At 45.1% G+C, this 22,085-nt stretch overlaps 1 protein-coding gene across 3 annotated transcripts in view; it reads left to right on the top strand.

Annotated features, from left to right (window-relative positions):
* The window catches only part of ST8SIA4 (ST8 alpha-N-acetyl-neuraminide alpha-2,8-sialyltransferase 4), a 715,738-nt gene that overhangs the window by 349,221 nt on the left and 344,432 nt on the right, over positions 1–22,085 (top strand). The gene's annotated exons all lie outside the window — the stretch shown is intronic.

The raw sequence follows: 22,085 nt of genomic DNA, 5'->3' as shown, positions 1-22,085 counted from the left end.
CCTGGGTGGGTCCTCCACCTCGTCCTCGAACATCTTCCATAGTTCTAGAACTGCTAGCCTGCTTTGTTGCTTCTTGCCCTTATTTGCAGTATGTAAGTATGTGGCCATATGTTGCAGCACTGGTTTCGAAAAACTGCCCTCCTGGGGCCATGGTTTTACCATCTTGCCCACTGTCTCACGAGTCCATTCCGTACTATACGTACAAATTGTAACTTAATACTGTGGAAGTGGTTTGTACATGTGCATTAGGGAGTGTCTCCCATAATGGCATGCTACACTTGTGACTGAAGATACTTACTTGATCTCAAAATGGGCTTTTGTTTGTACCTCAAATATCTTTACTTTGTTCTCACAATTTTCTATTAACAATCAATATATTTTCTCTGAATTTAAAGACTTCTTAAGCCTTCCCACAAGCTTCTCTGGCTTCACCAACACCAGTTGGAGCTTACCACAGTCGCTGCCCATACTTCAAACTCCGCCCTTTAAGGCCAATCCAAAATTCCACATGCTTCTGGAGCCTTTGTCAATACCAAAACAACCTTTCTGCACAACCTTGAGCCTACTCCCCCTTCTTCGGCTATTACCTCTTACCACAAAACCAAAATCCTTTCTGTCACTTTACTACAATCGGTATGCCCTCTGTCATGGGCAAACACCTTCCTCTTATTAATCTTCCGCATCCTATGTACACTCTGTTTCTGAAAAATACTCTCCTGACAATCTTCTTCACTTTTCTTTACTTATGTCAACAACCTTTATATAGATACAACATATAAGAGCACTTTAACACAACACAACAATTAAAAAAGATAACCTGTGGCCGCCTTGCTGTCTAACTCATGACAAAGGAAACCTCTGTTCTTATCACTGCCCTAGTAGGCCATCGGGGTGTGGCCCTTCTTCTATGCCTTGGCACAGGGATCACTCTGATTGGTCAGGCCATATTTAGTAGCTCCGGCTGAGACCACCTTCAAAAAGTTACATGGGGAAATATGTCATCAGGACATTCTGTGAGTGGTGGCTGCAACTCGTTTGAAGCGAGTGTTAAAGGTGAGGAATGATTGGTCGGGGATGGTTTTCTCAGCCTTGTCATCCTGCACGGTTACCAGCACATGAGCAACAATTTAAAGGTGCTGACAATGGCCCAAAGGTGTCCCAGTAAGGTTACCATTTTCTGATTCCCTAGGCCGCAAGCCAGGACATTTAGCTTTCAACTTCATACTGTATTGTATCTTTTGTCCCAAAGGGATGGATGGGAACAAAGGTCTCTGTCGAATGACTAGGCATGCTCTGCCAGCTGCAAGTCACGTGTGTAGAGACCGCATTTAGAATTATTCTGCTGAGTAATTTATCAGGATTTTAGCCCTTTTACTGTGAGGGTCATTACCTCCTTTAGCCTCTAGAACCTTGTTCGAGCTACTTTCATCTGAATGTCAGGTCTGAGTCAGTGGGAATCTGACATTACAGCAAAATTTGTTTCCTTGCTTCTTCTGCAAAGATTGTGTCTCACGCCTGGGACCTAGCTACTGTATGTACTTATCGGGTGCTAATCCAAACCTTTCTTTTCCTGATAACCTTGGCAAATTGTGCACTTGCTGTCTCAGCTGTTCAAGCTTAGCTTTTCTGCTGGCTCAGCAAGACAGGGTTTCTCTGCAGTCTCAAGGCTTCTCGATGTCTCCCATTCCCTAAGTGTGACTGTGCTCTCCATCTTGGGTTACATGGCCACTCATTTAGTTGCGTTCTGCACTAGGCAAGATTTATGTGTATTCTCGTGTTTTTTGCGTTTCAGCATAGAAAAGAGAGAAGAGAGTATTTGTTTTCTAACCTAGGGGATGCAAGCATGTTCTTTGTGTCTATGTGCAATTTGACCTAGTGAGCGTGTATCTTCATGTTGGATGTGTATGTGCTTCGTGTCTAATGCACCTACATGTGTTGGCCTCTGCCAAGATGTCATTTTCTTCTTCATGATTACAGCTTGTTCAGTTGCTCCATCGCCTGCCCGTTTATTGTCTCAGTGACGTCGTCTGGGTGGGGTCTGTAGGGCTGCCTCATGGAGTAACGTCTCTCGCATCAGTGATACAATGGTGGTGAGGGAGTAGATGCCATGCGCGATGTACAGCGTTCATGTCTGTAACATCGAAATAGGGAAAGGGCTGATGCAATAATGGACACGCTCATCTGTCTCTCTTCAATAAACTATGAGCTACAAACACTTTCTCCATAACAAGGTCATTACTATGTTGGTTGTTGACAAGAGGTTTAACTTTACCTGAATGTTGGTGTTAGTACATTTATTTTTACTATTAGTATACATATTTGTATCACTGTGTTTCAGATATTTTTATTGGGTGTGTCATCACTTTTAGAAGGACAGGCAGGGTGGATATGTGTTTTTAGTTGTTCCGGATACATTTTGGATGATTGTCTATTATGTACGGACAATTAGTAATCACTTGTATAGATTTTTGTACAAATTGCCCTGATGACGGACATGTTGGTCCCTAATGCATCAGCTTTGGTGTCTGCTTGTTTGGTTATGAGAAAACAATGGATGCACCAATAAAGAGCACTTTTTACATAAGATTTATTGAACAAGACTGATTTGTCTATGTACTTGTCAATATTGAGTGAGTTTACTGTGCAGTAGTGTTTACTACATCATGAGGTCCCCAGTTCTGATGATATGTATCTTCAGATAATATTCTGTGGAATGCTCTTCAGTGTTCCCATAGTTCGGCCCTGTGCTGAACCAGTAGAGTTCCAGCCTGCCATCACAGTGAAAGCAGAGGTCCTCTAGTGTTGTTGCCCATCAGAATGTGGGGAATGATTGTTCTTGTTGTCACTTTCATTGCATCATGATTGTAAGGGTGGTGGTATTCTAATTGTGAATGGGAAACAGGGCTCCTTCCCCCAATCATCACATGTGAAATCTAAGGGGCGAGCATGAAAATCTGCAGTGCAACAAAGGTAAGCCAAAATAGTACAGCTCAGTCAGAGAATCCTAACAAATCACTCTCGTTTACATCCATGGCTGAAATCTCACCGGCACCGTTGTTACAAGACGGGCAGAGTACAAGTTTGCGAGACGGATGCCCTCCCGCCCGCCAGGTGTGACCTGTTGCACACAGTGCCAGTGCTTACGTCCTCCCCATTCCCATTGAGTCCTATGGGGCTCGAATGGGAATGAGGAGTTATGTTTTTTCCGGTGCCTGACTTCATGGATTGCCGGGGCTGTAATGCTCTGGTGATTCATTAAAGCCAGGCCCCGGAAAAAAAACACAACTCTAGCGGCAGCCTGCCGTTTTTACTGGCACAGCTACCGCCGGAGTTATAATGTGGACCAATGTCTTGTTATTCATGTGGATTCTTCTAAATTACCTTTGAATCAATACTTTTCACAGATTTAGACTCAAAATAGCACACATTTAAAATTCAATAACGTTTGTATTCTAAAGAAAATATGAGGATTTCTGAGGCTTGTGGATTCTGCTTAGATCACATGCTGTGCATAGGCCGACATCTAGTGGAAGCTGCAGAGTATTACAGTTTGTTTTTCGAAACTCGAAAACGGGCGTCGACACAGGGCATGCCAGTAATACTATCCCTAGTGTGACGTCCACTGTACCCATGATCCCTCACGCGTCTAGGACCCTCAGATTGTTTTTTTCCAGCGTCCCAGGGAGTTCCCTGGCCTTAGCCATAATTTTGCTAAATATCGTAATATTTCACCATTTTCTCCACCCCAACGTTGAGTCACCGACCTTCGACACTCGACGCCGGCGGAGAAGAAAAACAACCGTCGAGAGCTGCACGATGGAATTGGGCCTCGGAAGGCCGCTGGCCTCGCCCCGGGCCTTGGAAGGCCTCTGGCCTAGGCCCTGCAAGTAGGGAGAGTGGGGGGTGGTACATACTCTACACTCTAAATATATATAGGCATTTCTTATATATTCCTACACACACTAGCCCGCTGCCACAGGGTGCGTATGGAGGGTACCCCTTTCCAATTCTGCCCCAAGTGCAACCGCAAGTACCCTTGTGTTGACAGGCACGCCACGTGTAACCTCTGATTGCCGAGGGACCACCCCGAGGCCAACTGCAGAGCGTGTAGTCGGTTTGAACCGAAAACCCTTAAGGACCGTTCGACCAAACGATGGGCCCACCATGCCAGGCAACAAGAGGCCATGGCAGCGGAGGGCGCCTTCAGCAAAGGCAGCGACGCCGTGCTTTCAGACGGCGAGGGCAATGTGCCGTCGATAGACAGCCAAGCGCAAGTCCCCGACCACGGAAGGTTTTCCGGCAGGGTATCTATGGGGAAAACCCCCAGCGACATGAGCGCTACTCACAGCACTTCCACCAAACACGCAAAGTCCCACCGAGACTCGACACGCATGTCGAGTTCTCGTAAAGAGGCACACAGAGAACGGTCCACCGAATCGGTGTCCTCTGGGCGTTCTCGATCTAGATCGCCGCATGACTCCAGGCAGCCACCCACTGTTGCCAAAAGTGCCTCGCTCCCTAAGGTAACGGAGGTTCGATCGTCGGAAGACGAAGCCGACCTCTATCCCCAGGCAGCACTCCAGGAGTCGGCGTCAGCAGACCGCGTGACGGCTTTACCCGGGTCCCGACCACCACACTCTAGAGATAGGGACACTACCCCTGAACCTCGACGCCAGACATCGAAAAGCTCCAAAGGGGCGAAAACACCGGGGAAACATTCTTCCACCCACGGGGAGGGGGAAAACAACAAAAGAAGCATTCTCAACCTTCTTCTACACCACAGAAGCAGTCAGACAGGTCACAGTCTTCTACTCCACAAAAACAGACAGACAAGTCTCAGCCTTCTGTCATTTTACCCAAGACCCCTGCACAAGGCCATAGGTCCAGTCAAGATAAAACAGGGAAACTCTCCCAGGAAAGAGTAATTCCCAGCTCTAAGGAATGGTCTAGTAACGACATAGACAGAGTTATGTCTAGGATGTCAGCCTTGGCAGACTTCTATGAAAAGAATCCTGAGCACTTCCTCTCCTATACCCCTCACGGGGCTACACCCTCAGGCTCTAGGGACCCGATACCCCCAAGTAAGAAGTCCCGGGTTGAAACACCAACACAAGGTCGGTCTTCGGACCCTTTCTGTATACAGCCCTACTCTCAATATAATGAGGATCCACTTTTTATTGAGGATGCAGATTTGGGCACGTTGGGAGACCAAACTGGGATGGGCTACTTTGGGGATGACGAGGACCAAGAGGAGGACGAGGACGACCCAGAAACTTACAGGGTAGACTCCCCAGTAGACAAAGAGCCCCCGGTTACCGACTCCCCTGTCGACAACCAACCTCTCTTGAATTAAGTTTTGTCCAGAGCGGCAGAACACTTCCACATTGACACCCAGGGAGCACAGGAAGAGAGGGACTTTGCCAAAGAATTAGTGGGAGAAAGGAGACCTGTTGCCCAGGCCATCCCTATCTTCAAATCTATATAAAGGAGAATAGACCCTTCCCTTGTAAATCCTAACCTCACCAGGGCAGTAAACCCCAGGATCGAAAAACTATTCAGGGCAGCCCAATCAGACCCGCTGTACATAAGGGGGCATCTGAAACCGGACTCCCTGGTAGTGACAAACACCCGGAAGAGGGCGGGAACGCCCCTATCATCGTCTGAAGCTCCTCCCGACAAGGAGAGCAAAAGGATTTATGGTTTGGGTAGGAAAGTAGCCTCACTGCAGATTGCCAAATCCACCACCCTACTGGCGAGTTACAACTGCCACCAGTGGGAAGAAGTCGCGCCACTCATCGACTCCGCCCCAGAACCCTTCAAAAAGCCAGTTGGCAAGGATTGCGTCAGAGGGAAGAGTCGTGTCCGGTTGCATCTTAAAAGCAACCTTTGATGCCGCGGATAACGCCGGCAGATTGATAGCAGAGAGCACTGTTATCAAAAGACATGCTTGGTTAAGGCAATCTGGGTTCAATCCCGAGACCCAAGCATCGTTAATAGACAAACCGGTGGAGTCTGATCTACTGTTTTCCAAGGCGGTAGAGGACGCGCTAAAAAATGCCAAGGATGAATATGAAGCTCTTAAATCCCTGGGCCAATTAACCAACAAACCCTTCAATCAAAGGGGGAATGGCAATTTTCGTCGCCCACGTGGCCAAAATTCCCAGAGAGGCTCCAACTATTCCCAGGGGCAGGGTACACCATGGAACAACAACAACCAGCAGACTACCCAGGGTTATGGCAGGGGTAACAAAAGAGGTTGTGGTAAGGGTTGAGGCAGCCCCGGTAGAGGCGGCGGCACGCCTCCCCCAAAACAGTGACCTTCCATTCAGGGTCCCTTCTCACGCATCCCCAGTAGGGGAACGCATTTCCAACTTCACCCAAGCTTGGGAAGGGATTACATCAGACAGATGGGTGCTGTCCACAGTGTCCGCAGGATACTTCAAAGAACTGTTAGAGCGTCCCCGAAACCACCCTCCACAACAAAAAGTACACTCATTAGACCACCAGAAGATCCTCCTCGAAGAGATCGCCAATATTCTAGCAAAGGACGCGGTAGAACTCGTCCTGGGACACCAGGTAACAAGGGTATTTATTCAACTTACTTCCTTGTGCCAAAAAAAGATTTGACAATGCGCCCAGTATTGGACTTACGGCCTGCAAACAAGTATGTCAAGCCCCAAAAGTTTTGCATGACTACTCTCCAAGAGGTAATCCCCCTCCTAAAAAAGGGGGATTACATGGCAACATTGGACATGAAAGATGCCTATTTTTATATTTCCATGTTCCCAGCGCACAGAAGATACTTGCGCTTCAAGGTGGACAGTCAGCACTACCAGTTCAAGGTACTGCCCTTCGGGATACCCTCGGCTCCAAGGGTATTCACCAAGGTACTGGCGGCGGCACACCTACGCAGGGAGGCAATCCCAGTGTACCCTTACCTGGACGACTGGCTCATCACGGGGGAGACCCCAGTGATTTGCAGAACAAACATTCAAAGAATGATCGACCTCCTCTTCGAATTAGGTTTCTCCATAAACGAGAAAAAGTCAAGTCTGGTGCCAAGCACCTCCAAACAGTTCCTAGGAGCAGTCCTAAACACACAAGAGGGGTTGGCCTTTCCATCAGAGGAAAGAATTCGGAATATACTGCTGCAAATTCCGCAATATCAGGCCGGTCGCCAGATAACAGTACGCAAAGCAATGCGTTTGCTGGGCATGATGGCGTCATGTATTTACCTGGTACCCACGTGCGCCATGCAGGAATGTTTGGCGAAACAGTGGTCTCAGGCAAGTGGTCAGTGGGACGATCTAGTGGTTGTTTCGCCAACACTTGTACAAAGCCTTCACTGGTGGGCAAGAGAAAATCTGTCCAAAGGGAAACCCTTTTACGATCCCGAGATACAGGCGGTAGTCACAACGGACGCATGCCTGTCAGGGTGGGGAGCACACCATCTGCACCACAGCTCAGGGTCTCTGGTCTCACTAGGTGGCCAAGAATCATATCAACCTGCTAGAGCTTCTGGCAGTATTCAGAGCGATCCAAGCGTTCGAGCCCTACCTGTTGAACCTGTCAGTGCAGATCCGGACGGACAGCACTACAGCCATGTTTTACCTGAACAAGCAAGGAGGGACTCGTTTGCCAAATCTGTCCAAGCTTGCCCAGGAAATTTGGATATGGGCACTCAGACGGAACATCTTCCTGTCATCTCAACATGTTCCAGGGGATCTCAATTCTCTGGCAGATGCCTTGAGCAGAGATCCCCTCCCAGAGGAACACGAATGGTGTCTACACAGAGAAATCGTAGAAGATATCTTCTCTCAGTGGGGTTTCCCCACTATAGACCTATTCGCCACAAGCGAAAACAGACAGTGCCCAGGATTCGCATCCAGGTTCCCCCAGCCAGGCTCCCAGGGGAACGCCCTGTGGATAAACTGGTCAGGGATGTTTGCGTACGCTTTTCCACCAACACCTCTAATCAGGAAGGTGGTCAACAAGATGAACAGAGAATCGAGGACGCTCGTCCTAGTTGCTCCCATGTGGGTGAGACAACCATGGTTCCCACACTTACGCAGACTAGCGGTGTGCGAACCCATCAAACTCCCGGGCTAGCACAACCTACTGTCCCACCACCAAGGTCAGAAAGTGCATCCTCAACCCAACTCAATGAACCTGGCAGCATGGCCCTGAGGTCATAGAGTTTGGACATCTCAATTTACCGCAGAGATGTATGGTCATCCTAAGAGAATCTAGGAAGCCAAACACGAGGCACTGCTACTTTGACAAATGGAAAAGATTTGTTATCTGGTGCCAGAATAAGCAAATCAACCCAGTTGATTGCACTCCTTTCACAATTGTCACATACATGCTCCACCTGCTGGACGCAGGGTTGGTTTTTAATTCACTGAAGGTACACCTGGCAGCTCTGTCAGCATACACCACCTCAAGGTTTCGTGGTGGAAAGTACCAGTGGTTAAAGCCTTCATGGAAGGAGTAAAGAGACTTCACCCTCCAATTTCTAACCCACCACCAGGATGGGACCTTAATGTGGTGCTATCTAAACTCATGGGCCCCCTATTCGAGCCCATGCATAAAAGCAGTCTCAAACACCTGACTTATAAGACGGCCTTCTTAGTAGCAATTACATCTATAAGAAGGGAAAGCGAATTTCAGGCTCTGTCAGTGCAGGATCCTTTCTTTACGGTTCATAAAGATAAACTGGTTTTACGTACACACCCTAGGTTCTCACCTAAGTTTATTTCTAAATTCCACGTGAACCAGTCCATCGAGCTTCCGGCTTTCTTCCAAGACCCTCAAAGCTCGGCTGAGGTGAAACTACACACCCTAGATGTGCGTAGGGCGGTCCTATACTATGTAAATAAAACCAGACCGCTAAGGAAAACAGACCAACTGTTTGTCTCCGTAGCTACAGGCAAAGAGGGAGATCCCGTCTCTAAAGGTGCCATCTCTAAGTGGATTATTAACTGTATCCAGCTGTGTTACTCACTTTCTGAAAAAACTTTGCCTTTCACGCCAAGAGCCCACTCTACAAGAGGCATTGGGGCCACTCTGGCTTTCATCGCAAATGTACCCCTTGACACCATTTGCAAAGCAGCTACTTGGAGCTCTATTCACACCTTTACTCAGCACTACTGCATTGACACCCATTCCAAGACAGATATTCAAGTGGGACAAGCGGTTCTAAGACATTTATTTGCTCATGACCCTTCTCACATCCCACATCCTTCTTCTAACACTGCTCGCTAATCTATGCTCAGCATGTGATTTAAGCAGATTCCACAAGCCTCAGAAGGGGTACATTACTCACCGTAATCGTATTTCTGATGCTTGTATCTGCTTAGATTCACATTTGACCCACCCTTCCTCTCCTCTGAGAGAAGGCGCATGGATGCTTGTAGTCTTTTCTATCTATCTATCTGCTTGGATTATCTGTACTCATGCTACTCCTCATGCTACCTCATGTCAAAAAATACAATCTGAGGGTCCTAGACGCGTGAGGGATCATGAGTACAGTGGACGTCACACTAGGGATAGTATTACTGGCACGCCCTGTGTCGACGCCCATTGTCGAGTTTCGAAAAACAAACTGTAATACTCTGCAGCTTCCACTAGATGTCGGTCTATGCACAGCATGTGAATCTAAGCAGATACAAGCATCAGAAATACGATTACGGTGAGTAATGTATCCCATATATTTCTCGTATTGTCACGTGCGGTCTCATTAAAAAAAAAAAAAATAAATAAACTCCCTTCACTAGTCCTAGGTATTGTTACTTTGCATGTCAAATATATTACACTTTCAATATTTCCCCATTTTCTAACTCTAATTTGGACTGTGCTGCATATCAGTAAAATCATTAAGGTAATGTGTTGATAATTATTGCGCTATTAATGGTAATGTAGGTCTGAGCTCTTTGAAAGCCAGGGCATCAAAGTGCTGAACGTGGAACTATTCAAACATGCTAAAAAGGGACCTTTCAATAAATACTGGAGCAAACACGAACATTTGATTATTATCCACATCAGTACAATTTTGAAGCTTTTTTCTAAACATGGAGCAGTCATTTTATGAAATGTCCTAATGGAAAATAACATTTTAATGTGTATGATTCAAAAGTGATGTCTCACACACTGTTGTAATAAATGAGCGATGAGACAAATACGCCAATAAGTCCAGTGCTGATCTCGGAGTCTTCCAGTTTATTTATTTTAGTTTATATTGGGTATTTATAAAGCGCCTATACACAATGTGTTTCAAGGCGCAATAAGACAAGAGGGAGTGGGAACAGGGAGGACAAAACAAAAAGGATCCTACTAGGCCTTGTGACATTCGGATCGTGCAAGTGCAGTAAAGAGAAGTGCAGAGGATAGGGGAAGGGGGGAAGAGCTGGTCAGGGCGGAAGGGCCAGTGAGGAAAATGAGTCCCATTGGAGGCCTTGTGGACAGAGTCAGGGGAAAGCAGAGAGTGCAGGGGAAGGAAGGTCATGAGCTAAGTGTGAGGCAAGGGGCTGGAAGGGGTACAAGGGTGCAGGACCAGCCAGGCTAGTGCAGGGGGGGTTGCAGAAGGGCAAGTGCAGGTTGAGGGGCCCGGGGGGGGTCAGGGGAGACCAATTCGATGGGTAGACTGGATTAGGTGGGCGTGGTGCCCTGTAAGACTCTGCAGGAACCAGGCAGCCAGTCAGGAAGCAGACCAGGACATTAGCAGGGGAGGAGGAGGGATAAGGAATAAGAGAAAAGGAAGTTATTGAGAAACCTACGGAACTTAAGGAGATCAGGCTCAAGTCTGAGAGGTGCAAAGAGGCTTTTCCAGAGGTAGACACCTACGGAAGAGAGAGATCTATCCCCACTCTCTGCTTTGAAAAGTGTCTGATCTGCAGAGAGTTAGAGCCAGACGACCGAAGGACAGTAGCACGGAGGTATTTAGGGAGAGAGAGTTGGATGTAGAGGGGTACTAGGCCCCAGATAGTCTTGTTGATAATGCAGAGGGTCTTGAACTTGATCCTCGCAGGAACCGGGAGCCAGTGAAGAGATTTTGGGGCTGGAGAGATGCGGTCCCTGTGCTGTCATTAAAGAGGCAAAGGGAGCGTACCATTGAGGTTGTGCCTGTTTCACCTTTATTATTGAGATCACTGCTGGTCTAATATGAGTGTAGGGCTGAGTAGAAGTAAAGAACAATACTCCTCCCTGTACTCCTTCAGAGCAGTAGTCATTTGATCACAACAGAAAAATAAACTTCATCCATTTTGAAGATAAGAACGATCCCTGCCTATTTTTCTTTTTGACTAGTTTAAAAACCTGGGGTGCTAATGCAAATAATACCCTCGCCGGCGGGCCGTATGGGCGGTAACACACCCGGCCCATGATAAAGGCCATTGCTTTGCTCGGCACTGTAACTTTGTTAGGGTATTATTGCTTAATATCAGGCACACTAAAAACAAGTTTCCGGTTCTTGGGTATGCTTTATAAAGGAAGCCCAATAATTTCATTAAAGACCTTGAAGTCTCCATACTCCCATTACTATAGTCTTATAGATCGAAGTAGGGGACATTATCCCAGGATAATGACCTGCCACCAAGTGCTGAGGGGCCATAAATTGGACAAGGTTCATTATCCCAAGCGAAGATGAGCTCTCCCTAGTTCTATAAGGTTGTTAGCACATAATGGTAGTAGCAACACATGTTTTGAAGCTTTGAACTTGAAGTAAAAATGTTAGTTTAATAATGAGAAAGAAAAATCTATAAACTGAGTTTATGTGGTATGAGTTTATGCAAGTACATGTGGTTTTATTTTCGTAGGCTTGTGTTCATTGGCATGCTTTTGGGGGTCATGTAAAAGTAAACGTTTCTCTATAAGAAAGTGGAAGCATTTTCCCATGTTTTAGCTTGCTTGTTCTTCTGCTAAATAGGATGTTGAAGTGAAAAAAGAGGGAAGTGTCTTATTGAAAGAAATCTTTCCTGGGAATTACATTGTTGTTTCCGTCTTCTTTGAAGTCAGAATGTTCAGAGTGCAGTCAATACTAGTCAATACTAGTAGTTATTGACTGCGCTTTGAACATTCTGATTTCATGAGATAACGATTTCCTTGACGTGTTTTATTGAAAATAAAAAATATTAAAACCCAAAAAATAAACAAATAACGATTTCCATGTGCTGATTTAGGTCATGTCAGGTTTTGTCATTCTATCCTGCAATCATGTATTGGCTGCCACCTCCTCTCCCCATTGCACATATCCTAGGCCTTAATTTAGCCTCCAGTGGGTCTTAAACAGGTTTCAGTTAGACACCTTCCATGAGACTTTCATTATAAACGCGCAGCAGGACTGTTCGCTCTGGTACTTTTTGTTTCATAGTAGGTGAAAGAGTCAGTTCTAGTTTTATTTCCACCTTCTGTGATAATCGTAGATCATGCATAATCAATTTATTTGAATCCAGAATGTGGACATCTTATTTTGTAAAAGTTTCTAAATCGCCTGCCTCACCTGAATCCTATGGTAAGCTATCATCTGTATATTGTTATTCAACATTGATATATAAAATCCTTTATAATAATCCCTTTTAATGTCAGGATGCTTTTGACATATTCGTAATGCCAGAGGAGCAACATAAATAGCAAACAGCAGCTATGAAAGCAGGCAGCAATTATGTGCTCCTTGCTTTATTAGAAACATTGATGACAGCACTCTTTTATGAGATATCTGGCGCATTTAATGTTATTTTCGTAATATGTTGCTACACTTTAGATTTCGAGGTGGTATGGAGATGAATTAATCAAGTCAACATTTCCTTGATTTATGAGCCTCTTTCTTGAAATATGGGTCTCTTGAAGTGCTTCATTGTCTTTAAATATTGAGACGGCGACAATACAACCATTCTTCAGTCGGATGAGGTATGTTTTCTAATGCCATCGGGACGCTTACTCATTCGTTATTGCTAGGAAAGATTAATGGACACACTGTTTAAGACTGGCGTGGGAAGTAGACATCTTTTTTTATGGATGGCAACAGAATGCGCACACTAAACCATAATCAGACATTAATAATCTTTGCATTCCATTCCTTGAACAAGTTAAGGTTCTTGTTTTTTTCTCGCTTATGAGTCAACGCTAGGGGATTATTGATAGGATTATGACAACTGGGGGAAGTTGAAATCAAGTGACCTTTCATCTTCTTTTATTTTATTAATATTTATTTGGTGTTTAGTACAGTGCAAACATGCAGAAGGTAACTGCTTAGGAGCAATAAGAAGTTTTGCCATCTTCAGCTTAAATTGTCTCTGTCTTGCTTCACCTGCCTGGTAAAAGGGTGTTACGGTTGCCTCAGTGAGTAAGGCTTGTCACCTCTATGGTATTGGGCCTGGGAACGGTGTACAAGCCATAGATGACGTATTCATCTGCCTCCCAACAAACAGTAAGGCGTTCATGTTTTTCCTGACAAGCAGTGTTGGCACTGCATTATCAGGTCAGGGAGTAAGGTTTTCCACATAGAAGGGACTAGGACACTCAGTCTGATTAATCCTCTCTGTTTCCGCGTGTATTTGGTTTAGTGGACCAGAACAGCAAACAGTCTGATGTATGCAATGAATTGGTGTGGCTAGAGGAAGCTTCCCTGGAGATCATACATGGATGTTGGTTAACGGATGATATTGGAAGACACTGATTACCTGTAACCACAGTTCACTGAGGAAGGATCTGACCCACTGAGGGGCTGTTCCGGTGATTCTAATGCAGCGGTCGGTCCAGGTGTGCCATTTGGTGTGGGTCCAGCCTTACACAAGTTGTTGGGAATGCAGGTTGGACATCTAGTTCATCCATGCCTGGGAAGGGATGGGTGAAGTATGTGAATTTGGAGACTTACGTCAATTGCTATGAGTTTGAGCTATACTCATTGTATGACTATGTATATTTTAATGTGAAGAATGCTCTTATGAAAATGTTGATCATCAGTAATGTTTGCTAATTGCTGCACTGCACAATGGGTATGTGGTACACAAATCTCAAACTTTTTTATCAATTGGATAATATTAGAAAGGACGGTGAGGACTCCACCTTTGAAACAAAATGTCAAATTGGTCAACAACACAGGTTTCCGCTGTTACCCCCACACATATTTTACCTTTTTCTAGGAAAAGGTGTATATGCTAAGTGGCAATTCTCAGTTATGGCTGCTTTACCACCACATCCACAGATTGTAAATAAATGTTCCAATACAAATCAGCTGAACAGTAATTAATTGTTCAAATACAGGACCAGTGAAAACGTAAACCAAGGTTGATCAATCAGTCCCATATTACTGAATAGTCCTGTTCAGACTTTCCATCAAGATACCGCAGCAAGTAAATTGACCGGCACGTGCAGCAATTGAGAGTGACCAATGGTGCCTCAAGCATTGGGAAACTAAAGGGTTCCCCTGTGCCTTTAACTATGGAAAATCTATTCCCGTTGTAAGGGAGGTTGGCTTCCAAAATAACACTCTGGGCCGGATTTACAAAAGCATTTTGAATGAGAAACCCCATTGATATGATATGATATGGCATTTGTAACGCGCCTATACACAGGTGTTTCAAAAATTGCTAGCTAAATCATTGAAAAATGCTAGCTAAATCAGGCCCTTGGTCTCTGGTTACATAAATCCTGGCAAGCTCAGAACTCACTTCAGCGCTCTGCCTGTGACCTGTCGGCATAGGTTTGAATCCCGCCCATGGCAACTCATTGTCCTTCATCCTTCTGAAGTTGTTAAATTAGGCACCATTTAATTGGTTAATAATGATACCTACAATTACAGCGCTTAGGAGCTGGGGGAATCTAACATAAGGCACTGTTGTTGATTAATGAGGCATTTTCTGCAGGTTGTTTGCTTCTTTTATTGGCAGCATGCACTTTAACTATTTACAGCAGACAGTTGCGTCACTGCCTCAATTGTTTTCCAAGACCACAAGGGGTCTCTATTGCTCAGAGAGGTCCTCTATGCACTACCTTGATCGGACAACTGAACTTGGAACCGGTCACTTGGCCTTTGTGCGGCAAACAGATTTTGACCCAGTCGTCTTCCCTAATTCCTTGCGTTTGGGTTGCGCTTCATTGGGCACTCGATTCCTTCATCTGTTTCTTGCTGTTCTATATCCTCCATACTACATCTTTCATATTTACCTCATCATCCTCCCTCACACATGACAATCATGAAGGTACTAGCGTGGACGCTGCTCCTCTTCCCCTTTGCATGTGGAACAGCGATACATGGGAGATGCGGTTGGGGGTCAAGCGACAAGCTGAAATGGCTTCCAGCAGGGTCTTGAAAGGGTCCATGCCCGAGGCCGTGGCCAGTTGTACTGCCCCTTGATTAACCTGTTTGTTCTCTTCACCAGTCCATTTGCTTGGGGTGATATAGTGCTGCTTTGATCTGTCTTATGGTGTTGTTTTTCATGAAGTTCTCCATTTCCTGGAAGACCAGTGGGACTCCATTGTCTGTAACGATGTCCTTCCCTCTGGAAATCGACTGCTAACACTTCAATTAAGCTCGCATTGATAGTATTCGGTATGAATTTGGTTTCTACCCACTTCGATAGATAGTCAATCATGACCACCCCACACCAATGTTCTGAGGGCATTGCCTCCAAAGGGCCTATAAAATCCAAACCTAGTTTGTGCCACACTTCTGTAGGTACTTCTGTAGGTACTATGGGTGCCTGTCTTGTCTTCAACCTTTTGTCACTATTCTGGAATTCATGACATCTCTCGATCATCCTGCGTATATCCTGATCCATGGCGGGCCACCAGTAAGCTTCTCTCAAGCGGTGCTGTGTCATGGTGCTCCCTAGATGTCCAGAACGGGTCCTGCATACGATGAGCTTTCTCATGCCTAAAGTTGGAATCACTTGGTCTCTGTCGATTAACAGGCCTTCACTTGGAAGATTACTTCCACCACTTTCCAATATGGTCTCATACCTTCCGGCATAGCCCTCTCCTCCGGCCAGCCCTTCCTAACACATTCGGTGAGCCTCAACATTGTGGAGTCTCTACTGGCTTCTTCTTTCCAATGGCCTTCATTCATTTATAAGAAGAACTTTCTCATCAGATCTTTAGATTGACACCACCACACGCTTGTGTTTGAGAAATGAGGTAGCTTTCTCCCTGTTCTCCGGTAACCTTGACATACAGTATAGTTGGGCTATTTTCCACCCTGCAATATCCGCATTTCCAAATGTATATTCTTGTAACTTCACTGCGATGCGGGCTAGTTGGAGCGTGGATGTTCTCGTCCCACCAGGTATTAACTTGTGGATCAATGTTTTGTGATCTGCGACTAACCTGAATTTGGTACCCCATATGTATGTCATGTAATATTCTACCGCCCATGCACAAGCTAACATCTACTTTTGCACTGTTGAGTAGTGTTTGTTCAGCGCTGGAGAATGCTTTAGAGGCAAATGCCACTATATGTTCGGTAACTCCATTCCTTTGGGTCAGCACCGCACCCAAGCCGTACTCACTTGCATCGGTCGTGATGACTGTGTCCCACTGGGGATTGAATGGTTGCAGGCAAGAAGCTCTTACAATTCTCCCCTTGATGGACTCAAATGCATGTTTCTACCCCTGCAACCATGCAAACTCAGCTCCTTTCTTCAGCAATTCCCTCAACACTGCAATTGGAGACGGACTTTGCGTAATATTCGGCGAGACCTAGGAATTATCACAATTCATCCTTGTTTGCGGGTGCCGGAGCTTTTACAATGGCCTGCAAAAAAATTTTTGGGACTTATTCCCTAGCTGGATATCATCTGCTGAAGCTGCAGAGGAAGACTCCTGACTCCTTGTGAAAGTATATTTCGCGGTAGGCATCCCTCATGTTCAGCTTGGAAAATACCTATGCCTATTTCATCATTAGTATCAGCTCATTTATGCAAGGGAGGGAGTAACTGTCTGTAATGACCTCCACATTTAGACAGTGGAGATCTATGCATACCATCAGATCGTTTGAGTTTGTTGTTTGATTATCACTAGGCTCAACCACTCGGAGGACTCCACTTCCTCAATGGTGCCCTCCCTCACCATCTTCTCCAGTTGCATCTTCGACTCGTTTCTTGCTGTCGCTGGCATTGGACGTACTTTGTGTTTTATGTGGACTGCGTTGGTAGTGAACATTATCTTGTGTACGTAATTCTTGATTCTACCAGGCCCTTCGGAGAACAATCTGAGGATTTCTTCTGTTGATACCGGTGCTCCTCCTGCATTTACTACCAACACTTGGTCCTCCGTACTAGGGTCCAGCTTGATTTTGAGCTTGGATGGTTGTCCCACCCTGGCCCTGGATTCTCTCTCTTTAAATTTGCTGCCAGCAAACTCCTTGCATCTACCCATAGTCTCTTCTACTTCTCTCGCTATCTCAGTGGCCTTGTCCAGCTGCAATTCTTTTTCTATGATGAACTTATCCTGAACTTTTCTGCTGTTTGTGTGTACTGTGAGCATGTCACAAATCATGTTTTCTGCATTTTTTCAAAAACTGCAAAGTGCTGCCAATTCACACAGCTTTGTGGCGTAGTCGTCCACTGATTCGGACGGCTCCTGTTTCCGGCTGTAGAACCTGATCCTGTGCAGCACTGTGTTCTCCTTGCTGGAAAATATCTTAACTATCCTCCTCACGGCTTCATTGTATCCCTTGTCATTGTCATCCACGGTCACTTCTGGCATCAAACTGGCTAACACTCTTTGGCCTTCCACTCCCAATTCATTGAGGAGCATTGATCTCTTCCTCACAGCCGTGAAATTCACACCACCCAGCGCGTCCACAAATGTGACAAACAGCGGCTCTTACTGAGGTCATGGTATTGTGGGCCTACCTGGAGATTGGAGAAACGGTGGGAGTGGCGTCACGCCTTGCATCGTATTGGTCTTGGTATCTCGGCTACCTCCTTATCGCCATTTATGTTGTGGATTAATAAGGCACTCTTTGCAGGTTGTTTGCTTCTTTTATTGCCTATTTACAGCAGACAGTTGCTTCACTGCCTCAATTGTTCAGATGTCTTTGGAAGACCACAATGGGTCTCTATTGCCCAGAGAGGTCCTACTCTTAGCTCTAATAAGGAGTACTGGGAGGTTCTTCCGCTAATCCTGCTGCCGGTGCGGGAATCTCGTTCTGCGATGCTTGTGCTTCTCACAGAGCCTTTCTCGCGAGACCTCGGGCTCCTGAGTCTTGCGAGTATAAACGAGCTGTGGTATTATTTCTAGTGCATATAGATCTGTCTGTCCTAGGTCCATTTGGCTAAATAAAATGTGTTAGTTCAAAGAGCATACCTGACTACAATAGAAATATTAAGCATATTATTTGTTGCATGCATGTCTATACTGGAAACAGTATTCCCACTGTGCCGTTTGCAAGTTTTGCTTGTCTACCAGATCCCGCATTATGGTTTATTATTTGGTAGTGCAATTTGACCACGGATAGTCACACGTCACCCGAGATTTAAAGGGCGGTGACGTAGGAGTATTTGTCTCAGGAGGATAGCCTAGGGGTGACGTGCTCTCCTTGGAAGCAAGATGACACGGAGCAACACAGGTTCGATCCCCGTGTCCATGCTTAGAAACTTCTGGGTATTAAGCGTGCGTTATAAATAACCTATCATATCATATGGTCCGTTTAAATGAAGTTTGCCCTGGGCTAGCAAACAGGTTGAGTTTAGATCTACAAAGCAAACACTGTTAAATTCACTAAGCTATCAGATCAAACTAATCAGTATCTCTAATAATGATGAAATTGCTCTTGCATAACACAGAATTTGCAAGCAGAATTCTCAGATTTACCATCCTCGTACTCTGCATTTTTATGGAGTGATATCAATAAAGTGTTGGTGCCTTGCATACATTCCCCTAGGGATACATCAGTGATAAATATTTCCTCTTGGTTGTGAAGACAGACTTGCCATGATAAAGAGGGAGTAAAAACGTGTATGGCTTTGCAACTGCTTATTCATGCCTCCACATTTTGGCTTGCTTGAGAATTAGGAAAAGAGTGAGGTGAGAAGGTCAAGAATGAAGTGGTCCAGGAGGAACAACATCAAACATAATCTCTCCAGTTTCCCATCGTTATCCCAGAGGGGACAGGGCACATGTGGCGAGGAGCAGTCCTAACAAATACCCTCACATACCCAGTAACAAGATGTGACCGCTAGATACTCAGTATTAAATCAGACAACCTTTTAATAAAATAGACACAAATAACATTAATAACTGATCTAGCTGCCACTGCTGTTGTTTATTACTCATATAAGGATGTTCTTTAAATAATTTTGTACAAGAGATTTAGGAGCTTTTATGTGGATCATAGCTTAATCAATATAAAATACTAATGACAGAGGAGGCACGTGGTGGACAAAAGCCTAATAAATAAGAATCGACATCCTGATGGCTTAGTAGCTCCTAAATAAAACAGAAACCTTACCCCTTCACTGCACTGCCCAGTTGACAGCGAGGATCTCATGCCCAATCACATGCAGTGTTCCCGCTGCCTCTTCACTTTGCAGTAGTTTTTGCATTTTAATAATTGTTAAGGGGCCTACAAAATCCAGCAGAAGATATGAAGATCCCACTCTGAAATTGACCAAACATCTGAGAGTAGATTAGGCCATTTCATTTAACAAGCCCACATGCCACAGTGCCATCTTTTGCCATAAACTCTAGGCATTGTGGGTATGCAGCCATCGAATGAAAAGCTTGCCATGTTGCGCCATGCAAGATTCACGTCATTGTTATATAGAGCAGCACTATTTTAGGCTGGCGGCTCTAAAGGATGCACGCCCACATTTCAAAAAAGACGAACAAGAATTCCATAAAAGGATGCATATAAAACTTCACAGCAGCGTTGTCCTTAAAGTCACTAGGGGTAGCCCCAAAAACAAAAGAATGGAGTTTGGACCTATCCCCCCACCTCCCATCACTTGCAAGGACTAAGGACCAGCCCTGGGTCATAACCCACGAGTAGAAAAGTAAAACAAATACAGACGGTAAAAGGGGAAAATAAATCATCACAGTTATAGGGCCGGTGCCTGTGACGTCCAGGTGAGGCTCGCATTTGAGAAGATGTGATCACCAGCTGTTTGGGGTGGTTTGTAAGCGTGTTAATTTTGCCCGCTGCTCTCCACTATAGTATATTTGTCTCCCTTACAGTTGTAGGAATGTCAGCCAAAGGACTGCAGACCTACTATAATCTAAGGTTGTAATTGGAATTTTCTAGTCCAAGATATCAAAGGGCAGCCCTCTGGTGTGAAATCATATTTATAATATCACCTGTTGGGTGAGCACAGGATCGGACTGGGACAAGAAATAGGCCCGGTCACCCAAAAAAAGGTGGCCCACCCTCGCCTCAAAAAAGTAGCCCACCCCTTGCCTCACAACCCTTGACCTCTGATGACATAACCGGAAGTGACCCCACCCCAAAGTGACATCCCGGAAGCGATGAAACACAACTTTTCACCCCTTGACAAAACAGGAAGTGGCATCAAATAGCATTGTTTCTAAGTACACTAAATTACTGTGAATCCAAGCAGACGTCCAAGGCCAAATGAGAATGTTATTGTATAGCACTTACGCTTAAGCTCTCTTTGTTAGAACAAATATGCATAAAATATCACCCAACCTGTGTTGGTACTCATTTATCGACGTAAGAAGGATGAAAGGCTTTAAAAAAAAAAAACATTGAAAAAAAAATATTCACATTTTTATTTATTCCAAACCAGCCCAGGCATGGCCAGAAACCGCCCCCACGCCCCAGGGACGATTTTGATGTGGCTCCATCCTGCCTCCCATCCCCACTCTTTGGTCGGTTTATTGATATTGTTTTGTCCATCACATGTCCAATTTTGCAGAATCACTGACTCCTGGTGGGGGTCACACATGTGCTAAGAATCACATGTTGCTGTGGTGGAAGCAAGATCCTCGACGAGTAGTAGGGACGATACTTTCCAGACATTAAAACTTCACGTAACTGTCTGTTCATGTCCCACATGGCACTGCATGTGATTTCCAATGGGAAACAACTTCCATACTTTTATTCATGACATTACCAGTGGTATTAGCCATATAACCCATTATATCCTTAAGGATTTACTTTGCACATTTACCTCTGCTATTGAATGTGAGGTCATCAACAATCCATTGTGGGTGTTTAAGGCTAATGCCCTTTTTATTTGATGTATTTTACAACATTACCACATTCAGAAATAATCTCTAATTTCAATTGCATTTGTATAGTTGAACAATTTTCATTTAAAGTAAAATAAATTGTTTTCATTTTTAATAAATGTCTTATTCATATATTTTCTGCTTGGTATAAATCTATAGACACATTTTGCGGGAATGCGCCTCACTAAGAAAACATGTTGAATTCATTGGATTACTTTTTCTCCACACTAGCAAAGTTCGAAGTAACAGGAAGCCATTGTTTTGCCTGTTAATACTTTCTGCACTCCCTCATAGTTTTTTTATGGGACAAGGATGGGGCATCGCCTTCTCGATTTGTACCACAGCAAAACAAGAGCAGCAGCGCCTGCTCCGCTCACTGGCCTCTACCATCATACAATAGGAGGGAGAGAGGGGAAGGGACAACATGCGCTCTCCTCTTTTAAAACCAAAAGACGCCGTATGTGGATAGCTACATAACCACTCTCCTGCTGAATGTTTGTACTATCTAAGGCATCTGATTTCGCCAGGGTTTGGGGGTCATTAGGAGTATACCGGCCCGGAAAAGGGTGTCTGGAACAATGTGTATCAGCATCTTTTCCAGACTGGCATACTCTGAGTTCAGACTCCTACCGGCAGATAATTCACTGAAGCACCGGCACCGTTAATGCGTTGCTGGTGCTTCAGTTTTTCCCGTACTGTTCCTCCACCGTTCCCAGTAATACCGAGATATAGGGTGGCAAAAACGGTATGCCGAGGGTGCCGGTAAGCCACAGGTTCTACCGGCGGCTTACTGGCAATCTCGTGATGGAGCCCTTTCTCTCAATGTTTTCCTTTTTTTTTTTTTTTGGAAGGGAGCTTTATTTAAATTCAATTTTGTGGTGGGTTGGTCATTGTATAAG

This window comes from Ambystoma mexicanum, chromosome 6p, assembly GCF_040938575.1.
Source record: "Ambystoma mexicanum isolate Mex_15411 chromosome 6p, UKY_AmexF1_1, whole genome shotgun sequence".
NCBI classification, from domain to species: Eukaryota; Metazoa; Chordata; class Amphibia; order Caudata; family Ambystomatidae; genus Ambystoma; species Ambystoma mexicanum.
This window is presented reverse-complemented; position numbering and strand designations above follow the sequence as displayed.